The sequence below is a fragment of the Rattus norvegicus genome, chromosome 8 (assembly GCF_036323735.1).
Source record: "Rattus norvegicus strain BN/NHsdMcwi chromosome 8, GRCr8, whole genome shotgun sequence".
Lineage (NCBI taxonomy): Eukaryota > Metazoa > Chordata > Mammalia > Rodentia > Muridae > Rattus > Rattus norvegicus.
Window position 1 is genome coordinate 61,191,615 of NC_086026.1, and position 11,564 is coordinate 61,203,178.

The following is an 11,564-nucleotide window of genomic DNA, read 5'->3' on the forward strand; positions in this document are numbered from 1 at the left end:
TACCTCCTGCTGCAGCTGGACTTGGTAATGTTTAAGAGTCACCCAGGTGTTACTGGTTTTGAAGGTATGAAGGGGTCATGGAAAGCAGCTGAGGCTTGGCACTGTGAGATGCCAGGGAAGGCCATTGGTGAAGGTGCAGCCTCAGTTGCAGTGGACGGCCCAGGACTGAAGGGATCATGCAAAGAAGTTGAAGCTTGGCACCATGAAGAGAGCCTATGAGAGGCTACTGGTGAAGCCTAGTTGTAGCAGAAGACCATAGTGTATTGGAGATGTCAGAATGATCACCAAGAACAGCAGCAGCAGTGGAGTGGAGTCAACCAGAGCCTATAGTTCTACAGAGGGCAGAGCAGGAGATGTGACCCGAGCCCTTTGGAGGAGCCCAGAAGATCATGTGTGGATCCCAGACATTGAAACAAGAAGCTGTAACATTGAAGTTGCCTTGGAGACCGCAAGATGTTAGAAATGCCAGAGCCATGGGACATTTGCTGAGGAAAGTTGCTAACAGGGATTGGAACCAGCCCAGAAGAAAGAACAACTTTGTTGCAGTCAACAAAGATGAAAAAGAAGTGGAGATCTAAAGGCCACTTTGGCATCAGACATGGAAATGCAGAGTTTGGAGTTTGTCCAGCTGGTTTCCTGTCTTGCTTTGCGGATTATAGATAAGTGATTGAATGAATCTCAGAAGAGACTTTGAACTTTGGACTTTTAACATTTTCAGACTGCTATAGACTATGGAAATTGGACTAAATGTACTTTTTTATTATGATATGGCTAGGTATGACCCCTATAGACTCATTTGTTTGAACAGGCCTATGGGGGCCAGGGAGTGGAATGTGATGGTATGTATATGCTTAGCCCAGGAAGTGGCACAATTTTGAGGTGTGGCCTTGTTGGAGTAGGTGTGTCACTGTGGATATGGGCTTTAAGACCCTCTTTCTAGCTGTCTGGAAGCCAGACTTCTCCTAGCAGCTTTCAGATGAAGATGTAGAACTCTCAGCTCCTCCTACATCATGCCTGTCTGGACACTGCTATGCTCCTACCTTGGTGATAATGGACTGAACCTCTGAATCTGTAAGCCAGCCCCAATGAAATGTTGTTGTTATAAGAATTACCTTGGTTGTGGTGTCTCTTCACAGCAGTAAAACCCTAAAACAGGTGGTAAACAAAGTGGGGTGGAAGGGCTTCTCCTTCTTGAAGGGAAAAGGCTAATTTGGGGAGGAATTTGTTATTTTGTCTTTTTTTCCCCCCTAAGCTGAGGACCAAACCCAGGGCCTTGCGCTTGCTAGGCAAGCATTCTACCACTGAGCTAAATCCCCAAACCCTGGGGAGGAATTTATAAGGGTAGGACTGGGAAGAGAAGAGGGAAGGGGGATGTGATCAGGATGTAAAATGAATACATACATACATACATACATACATACATACATACATACATACATACATAAAAAGGAATATGGTCAGAAAGCAACATTACCTAACCTAAGCACAAAAGGATTTGACTCTCTCTCCTCTACCTTCTCTCCTGTGCGTGTGTGTGTGTGTGTGTGAATGTGCGTGTTCATCTGCGTGTGTGTGTGTGTGAGAGAGAGAGAGTGTGTGTTCATCTGCGTGTGTGTGTGTGTGTGAGAGAGAGAGAGTGTGTGTGTTCATCTGCGTGTGTGTGTGTGTGTGTGTGTGTGTGTGTTGCCAGACGTCAAACTGCATTAGTGCATGCTAGACAAATGTGTGTTGCTAAATCTCATTATGAAAACTACCCCTCCACCCCAAGATGATTTAAAACTCAAATAGCTGGTAATATTGATGAGTGAATTTCATACAATGCAACTTATGGGCTGGGGAGATGGCTCAGTGGTTAAAAGCATTGACTGCTTTTCCAGAGGTCAATTTCCGGAACCACATGGTGACTCTTAGAACCATTTGTAACAGGTTCCAATACCCTCTTGTGGTATGTCTGAAGATCGCTACAGTGTATTTATATACATAAAATAAATATTTTTTTAAAAAAATAAAAGATGCAACTTGCACTTAAATAAATGCCTTAATGTTAATGATATCCCTACCCACAATCCTGTTTTGCATCCCATAATTATTCATCCCAATGTTTCAGAAACGAAAAGGGAAACATAACAACAAAATCTGATCAAAAAATAATCAGGGGCTGGGGATTTAGCTCAGTGGTAGAGCGCTTACCTAGGAAGCTCAAGGCCCTGGGTTCGGTCCCCAGCTCCGAAAAAAAGAACCAAATAATAATAATAATAATAATAATAATAATAATAATAATAATAATCAGATCCTACTATAAAAGCCTATATTCAACCAAACTTGAAAATCTGGAGGAAATGGACAATTTTCTAGACAAATACCAGGTACCAAAGTTAAAGCAGGAACAGATAAACCATCTAAACAACCCCATAACTCCTAAAGAAATAGAAGCAATTATTAAAAGTCTCCCAACCAAACAGAGCCCAGGACCAGATGGGTTTAGTGCAGAATTCTATCAGACCTTCTTAGAAGACCTAATACCAATACTGTCCAAACTATTCCACAAAATAGAAACAAACAGAGCACTACCAAATTTCTTCTATGAAGCCACAATTACTCTTATATACCTAAACCACACAAAGACCCAACAAAGAGAACTTCAGACCAATTTCCCGTATGAATATCGATGCAAAAATACTCAATAAAATTCTTGCAAACAAAATCCAAGAACACATCAAAATGATCATCATGATCAAGTAGGCTTCATCCCAGGGATGCCGGTGTTGTAAGACTCCATAGTGGCCTTACCTCAGGAGCACAACCCACAGAGCACAGACTGACAAAGTGACCACTGCAATAGCATGAGGGTATAAAGTTTTAATCCACATACGTGGGGTTGCTTATCCACGAAGGGAGAGGCAACCCCGAACCCAAAAAGCACACAACTTTTATTCATTACAGAGGGTAGATCAGCAACAGGGTTAGCTGGCCTATTCTATTGGTGGTACACAGGACAAAGGATCTGGTCAGGTATTGGCTGGCCTGCTCAAGGGGCTGTTCTTGGCTCAGTTGGTCACTTTCCTCATCCAGCCCTACACCTGGCCTTGGAGAATCACTGGGAAAGGGCTAAATTGGCATGTCCCTTAGAGGGGGAGGAACTGGGTGGTCAGGCAGGGTCAGGATGACACCCTGTGGTTGTTCTCAGGATTCACCACAGGGAGGGATAGGGAGGTCTTCCTGAGAACAGTTGTTATTGCTTAATTAGCTTAGTCAGAATCTTGATCACCAAAACTTTATCATATCACTGGGCATCATGACATCAGATGTATCTCTCAGAAAGGTCACAAGTTTGTCATGGGCATCCTGATCACCAGATGCATTTCTCAAAACCTTGTTTTTAATAACTTTGTTTCTCATATCTATGAAACCATGAAACTATTTCTTCACAGGTATGGTTCAATATACGGAAATCCATCAATGTAATCCACTATATAAAAAAAACTCAAAGATAAAAATCCACGTGATCATCTCATTAAATACTGAGAAAGCATTTGACAAAATTCAACACCCCTTCATGATAAAAGTCCTGGAAAGATCAGAAATTCAAGGCCCATACCTAAACATAGTAAAAGCAATATACAACAAACCAGTAGCTAACAACAAACTAAACAGAGAGAAACTTAAAGCAATCCCACTAAAATCAGGGACTAGACAAGGCTGCATACTTTCTCCCTACTTATCCAATATAGTTCTCGAACTTCTAGCCAGAGCAATCAGACAATGAAAGGAGTGACCCCAAAAGTTCCACCAGAGAAGTACTAAGCCTGATAAACAACTTCAGCAAAGTTGCTGGATATAAAATTAACTCAAACAAACCAGTAGCTTCCCTCTACTCAAAGGATAAACAGGCTGAGAAAGAAATTAGGGAAACGACACCCTTCACAATAGTCACAAATAATATAAAATACCTCGGTGTGATTTTAACCAAGCAAGTGAAAGATCTGTATGACAAGAACTTCAAGCCTCTGAAGAATTAAATTGAAGATCTCAGAAGATGGAAAGATCTCCCATGCTCATGGATTGGCAGGATTAATATAGTAAAAATGGCCATTTGGCCAAAAGCAATCTACAAATTCAATGCAATCCCCATCAAAATTCCAACTCAATTTTTCATAGAGATAGACAGAGCAATTTGAAAATTCATCTGGAATAACAAAAAATCCATGATAGCAAAAACTATCCTCAACAATAAAAGAACTTCTGGGGGAATCGCCATCCCTGACCTCAAGCAGTATTACAGAGCAATAGTGATTTAAAAAAAAAAAAGTATGGTATTGGTACAGAGACAGGCAGAGAGATCAGTAGAATAGAATTGAAGACAAAGAAATGAACCCACTCACCTATGGTCACTTGATCTTTGACAAAGGAGCTAATACCATCCAGTGGGAAAACTATAGCATTTTCATTTTTTTTTTTTTGAGCTGATGACTGAACCCAGGGCCTTTTGCTTGCTAAGCAAGCGCTCTACCACTGAGCTAAATCCCGAATCTGAAAGCATTTTCAACAAATGTTGCTGGTTCAACTGGAGGTCAGCATGTAGAAGAATGCAAATCGATCCATTTTTATCACCTTGTACACAGCTCAAGTCCAAGTGGATCAATGACCTCCACATTAAACCAGATACACTCAAACTAATTGAAGAAAAAGTGGAGAAGAGTTTCAAACACATGGGCACTGGGGAAATTTTCCTGAATAAAACACCAATGGCTTATGCTCTAAGATCAAGAATCAACAAATGAGACCTCATAAAACTGCAAAGTTTCTGTAAGGCCTACTCTCATTAGGACAAAATGGCAACCAACAGATTGGGGAAAGAGCTTTACCAATCCTATATCCAATAGAGGGCTCATATCCAAAATATACAAAGAACTTAAGAAGTTAGACTCCAGAGAGCCAAATAACCCTACTAAAAAATGGGGTTCAGAGCTAAACAAAACACTCTCAGCCGAGGATTATCAAATGGCTGAGAAGTACCTAAAGAAATGTTCAACATCCTTAGTCATCAGGGAAATACGAATCAAAACAACCCTGAGATTCCACCTCGCACCAGTCAGAATGGCTAAGATCAAAAACTCAGGTGACAGCAGATGCTGGAGAGGATATGGAGAAAGAGGAACGCTCCCCCATTGTTGGTGGGATTACAAACTGTTACAACCACTCTGGAAATCAGTCTGGAGGTTCCTCAGAAAATTGGACATTGCACTACCTGAGGATCCAGCTATACCTCTCTTGGGCATATACCCACAAGATGCTTCAACATACAACAAAGACACATGCCCACTATATTCATAGCAGCCTTATTTATAATAGCCAGAAGCTGGAAACAACCCATATGCCCTTCAACAGAGGAATGGACACAGAAAATGTGGTACATCTACACAATGGAGTACTACTCAGCTATCAAAAACAGTGACTTCATGAAATTCATAGGCGAATGGAATGAACTAGAAAATATCATCCTGAGTGAGGTAACCCAATCACAGAAACACACACATGGTATGCACTCACTGATAAGTGGATATTAGCCCAAAAGCTCCAATTACCCAAGATACAATCCACAGACCACATGAAGCTCAAGAAGAAGGATGACCAAAATGTGGATGCTTCACTCGTTCTTAAAAGGGGGAACAAAAATATCCATAGGAGGGGGTATGGAGGCAAAGTTTTGAGCAACAACTAAAGGAACAGCCATTCAGAGCCTGCCCCACATGTGGCCCATAGATATACAGTCACCAAAATTAGAAAAGATTGATGAAGCTAAGAAGTGCATGCTGACAGGAACCGGATAGCTGTGTCCTAAGAGACGCAGCCAGAATGTGTCAAATACAGAGGTGAATGCTAGCAGCAAACCACTGAACTGAGAATGAGACCTCCACTGGAGGAATTAGAGAAAGGATTGAAAGAGCTGAAGGGGCTTGCAACCCCATATGAACAACAATGCCAATCAACCAGAGCTTCCAGAGACTAAACCACTACCCAAAGAGTATACATGGACTGACCTAGGGCTCCAACTCCATATGTAGCAGAGGATGGCCTTGTTGGGTACCAAAGGAAGGAGAAGCCCTTGGTCCTGCCAAGGTTGGACCCACAGTGTAGGGGAATTTCCGGGGCAGTGGTAAGGGAGGGGTGGATGGAGGGGAACACCCTTATAGAAGAAGGGGAGAGGGAGGTGATAGGGGACTTATGGACAGGAAATCGGGAAACTGAATAACATTTGAAATGTAAATAAATAAATATCCAATAAAAAATACATAAAGTTTAAAAAAAAAAAAAAAGACCAACAAGGCTGCCTGGAGACATTCTCTGCTGTGCCTCTTTCCATGAATCAAAGACGAAGACTCAAGACCAAGAAGCTTTGCAAAGCGAGCTATGCAAGCCTGCATCTGTCATTGTGTGTTGAGTCCTATTTATACTCCTTCCAAACATCAAATATCCTCCATGGGTCTTGGCTCACCATGAGTTTTGTCTCCACAAGTGAATCCGTCTTAGCAAAACTCCACGTGAGTCTATATCAACTGACATCACCCTGCCAATTGGCCCAAATCTGAGAAAGTGGCAAGAAGCCACCAGAAGATTTTCGGTGCATTTCTCTCATGACAAATGGAGCTCACAATGTAAGGTGAGCCAATACATGCCTGTCATTAGTCAAGAATCCTTTATCATGTGTCCTTTCAGGTATCTGTTTTAGCAAAACATTCTTTCACCTGTATCTGCTTCAGGAAAACACTCCTTCATGTTTTGTCCCAGTAAAACACCATTCAACCCAACTGACTTTCCAAACAAACCATAAGTTTCCACTTCAACCAAGTATTCAAATATATGAGCACAGGGGGGTGGGGGGGCGGTTCCCATTCAAACCACCATAGGAATGCTGATTGCTCCAGAGGCTTTCTCCTTCCTCATTTTTTTTAGGCAGCTCATGAATTAATGCCATTCACTTCTATGGTGGGTCTTCTCTCCTCAGTTAAAACTCTCTAGAAATACCTGTGTATGCTTGTGCAGAAGCATGCCTCTTAATGATCCCAAATGCAGCTGAGTTGGCAATGAAGATTAGTCTTCGTAACTGGTGAGGTGGAACTTTGAAAACTTAGGCTAGCCTTTCCTGTTCAGCAGTAGAGGTAGCAAGACCCTCTGGCATGAAAACAGTGGCTATTGGTTGCTTTGTTTTTTGGTGGGTTTTTTTGTTTTGTTTTTGTTTTGTTTTGTTTTGTTTTTTTGTTTTGTGGGCTGGGTAATGTTCTGCTTCCCGTCTTCCAAGTTTTCGACGACAATTACTTGGAAATTGGTGATACTTCAAGACCCTAAAAATCACATACAGATCAGTATTAATGTAAAAATGTTTATCCTGAATACATAACTGGGGGGTGGTATGTACTCTCAAGAACTATTTTGACTTCTGTTTTGATTAGAAACGACAAGGGTTCTAATACATACTGTCCTGCATTACAACTGAAAGGGAAACTGTGAAATTAAGTAATCAAAAAGCTACAAAATGATGGCTGGCAGCCAGACAGGGGTTATTTATTAAGTCAAAGAGCAAGGTCCTACAGTTGAGGAGCCAATGGAAAAAGCAGGATGTTCCAGATGAGGTTCTTGCCACATCAGCTTCAAAGACCTGACAGTAAATATGAGGAAGAAAGAATAGAGAAACTCTCGGTCCTTGGATTCTCTCTCTCTGACCCTAAATCACAAGACAGCTGCTTTCAACTCCTATGTTTTGCTTCCAGTGACCTAGTAAACTTTGCCAGGTGTGCGCTAATGCACAGAGGCAGACACCTACAAATGTTAGGTCATCTGGAACAGAAACAAAACAAAACTGAATAAAAACAGAGCCAGGGGCAGAAGCTACAGGATAGTCATGATTTGTTGCCTGAACAAGGTGTCTTAATTAGGGCTACTCTTGCTGTGATGAAACATTGTTGTCAGAGCAACTTGGGGAATAAAGGACTTATTTCACTTTGTAGTCATCATGAAGGAAGTCAGTACAGAAATTCAAGCACGGCTGGAACTTGGGGGAAGGAGCTGATGATGGAGGGGTGCTGCTTATTGACTTGCTCCTTTTGGCTTGCTCAACCTGCTTTCTTATAGACCACAGGACTGGCCACTAGCCAAGGAACGGCACTATCCACTATGAATCTGGGCTCTCCCATATCAATCACTAATTAAGAAAATGACCTACAGGGTTGCCTGCTACCCAATCTTATGTAAGCATCTTCTCAATTGAGGTTCCTTTCTCTCTAATAACTTTAACTTGTGTCAAGTTGATATGAAACTATGTGGAACACACAGTGACTACAGCTGAGTATCTATGGAGTGGTTTGCTTACCAGTTTGAGGGACCACAAATTGAAGATTAGTTGATACCATCCATTTCAGCTGATGAGGGTTCTATGGTAGAGGGTGTCACCAAGGCAGAGCAGGTCACATGGTAAGGTGAGAAGTGGGGTGAGGGAGTTGAGGGGCCAATCCTTCTCCTTTCATAACTATTCACCCTTGGGTTAACACACTCTGAGAGACTAGGATTGGTCCCCTGCTTTGACTGCCATTCCTACAACCTAATCATTTTTAGAAGCTCTACCATCTCAACACTCCCACATTGATGACCTTAGGAAGCACAGTTTTTTGTTGTTTTTTTTTTTTTCTTTTCTTTTTTTCAGAGATAGGGACCGAACCCAGGGCCTTGTGCTTGCTAGGTAAGCGCTCTACCACTAAGCTAAATCCCAAACCCAGGAAGCATAGTTAAAATCATAGCTACACCTCGGCACTAATCTTGAGAACACCAGATCAGAAGTTTTCAAAAGGGGAGAGAGAGCTGACCGCCCAGACAGGTGGGCACTCCTGAGACTGCAGAGCGGAAGAGACCACCAACACTGCCCACCCCTGCCCACATCCCTGGCCCAAGAGGAAACTGTATATGGCCTCTGGGTTCCCGTAGATAAGGGCACAGGAGCAGCAGGTCCCCTGCGCCTGAGACACCGCCGGAACCTGGAGGGACTGACCGGATAAACAGCTCTCTGCACCCAAATCCCGTGGGACGGAGAGCTAAACCTTCAGAGAGGCAGACATGCCTGGGAAACCAGAAGAGACTACACTCTGTCCACATTTCTGACTCCAGAGGAAAACACGAATCGCCATCTGGGACTCTGGTGCACGGGGGCTCCCGGAAAGGGCATTGCAGGTCCTCCTGGTTGCTGCCCCCACGGAGAGCTCATAAGCAACACCCCACGAGCAAACTTGAGCCTGGGGACCAAAGGTAAGACCAACTTTTCTGCTCCAAGCGACCTGCCAGGTGAACTCAGGGCACAGGCCCACAGGAACAGCTGAAGACCTGTAGATAGGAAAAACTGCATGCCCGAAAGCAGAACACTCTGTTCCCATAACTGGCTGAAAGAAAACAGGAAAACAGGTCTACAGCACCCCTGACACACAGGCTTATAGGACAGTCTAGCCACTGTCAGAAATAGCAGAACAAAGTAACACTAGAGATAATCTGATGGCGAGAGGCAAGCGCAGGAACGCAAGCAACAGAAACCAAGACTACATGGAATCATCGGAGCCCAATTCTCCCACCAAAGCAAACATGGAATATCTAAACACACCAGAAAAGCAAGATCTAGATTCAAAATCATATTTGATCATGATGCTGGAGGACTTCAAATAAGACATGAAGAACTCCCTTAGAGAAATGCAGGAAAACATAAATAAACAAGTAGAAGCCTACAGAGAGGAATCACAAAAATCCCTGAAAGAATTCCAGGAAAATACAATCAAACAGTTGAAGGAATTAAAAATGGAAATAGAAGCAATCAAGAAAGAACACATGGAAACAACCCTGGATATAGAAAACCAAAGGAAGAGAAAAGGAGCCGTAGATACAAGCATTACCAACAGAATACAAGATATAGAAGAGAGAATCTCAGGAGCAGAAGATTCCATAGAAATCATCGACTCAACTGTCAAAGATAATGTAAAGCGGAAAAAGCTACTGGTCCAAAACATACAGGAAATCCAGGACTCAATGAGAAGATCAAACCTAAGGATAATAGGTATAGAAGAGAGTGAAGACTCCCAGCTCAAAGGACCGGTAAATATCTTCAACAAAATCATAGAAGAAAACTTCCCTAACCTAAAGAAAGAGATACCCATAAGCATACAAGAAGCCTACAGAACTCCAAATAGATTGGACCAGAAAAGAAACACCTCCCATCACATAACAGTCAAAACACCAAATGCACAAAATAAAGAAAGAATATTAAAAGCAGTAAGGGAAAAAGTCAATTAACATATAAAGGCAGACCTATCAGAATCACACCAGACTTTTCGCCAGAAACTATAAAAGCCAGAAGATCCTGGACAGATGTCATACAGACCCTAAGAGAACACAAATGCCAGCCCAGGTTACTGTATCCTGCAAAACTCTCAATTAACATAGATGGAGAAAGCAAGATATTCCATGACAAAACCAAATTTACACAATATCTTTCTACAAATCCAGCACTACAAAGGATAATAAGTGGTAAAGCCCAACATAAGGAGGCAAGCTACACCCTAGAAAAAGCAAGAAACTAATCATCTTGGCAACAAAACAAAGAGAAGAAAAGCACACAAACATAACCTCACATCCAAATATGAATATAACAGGAAGCAATAATCACTATTCCTTAATATCTCTCAACATCAATGGTCTCAACTCCCCAATAAAAAGACATAGATTAACAAACTGGATACGCAGTGAGGACCCTGCATTCTGCTGCCTACAGGAAACACACCTCAGAGACAAAGACAGACACTACCTCAGAGTGAAAGGCTGGAAAACAACTTTCCAAGCAAATGGTCGGAAGAAGCAAGCTGGAGTAGCCATTCTAATATCAAATAAAATCAATTTCAACTAAAAGTCATCAAAAAAGATAAGGAAGGACACTTCATATTCATCAAAGGAAAAATCCACCAAGATGAACTCTCAATCCTAAATATCTATGCCCCAAATACAAGGGCACCTACATACGTAAAAGAAACCTTACTAAAGCTCAAAACACACATTGCCCCTCACACAATAATAGTAGGAGATTTCAACACCCCACTCTCATCAATGGACAGATCATGGAAACAGAAATTAAACAGGGACATAGACAGACTAAGAGAAGTCATGAACCAAATGGACTTAACAGATATTTATAGAACATTCTATCCTAAAGCAAAAGGATATACATTCTTCTCAGCTCCTCAAGGTACTTTCTCCAAAATTGACCATATAATTGGTCAAAAAACGGGCCTCAACAGGTACAGAAAGATAGAAATAATCCCATGCATGCTATCAGACCACCACGGCCTAAAACTGGTCTTCAATAACAATAAAGGAAGAATGCCCACATATACGTGGAAGTTGAACAATGCTCTACTCAATGATAACCTGGTCAAGGAAGAAATAAAGAAAAAAATTAAAGACTTTTTAGAATTTAATGAAAATGAAGGTACAACATACCCAAACTTATGGGACACAATGAAAGCTGTGCTAAGAGGAAA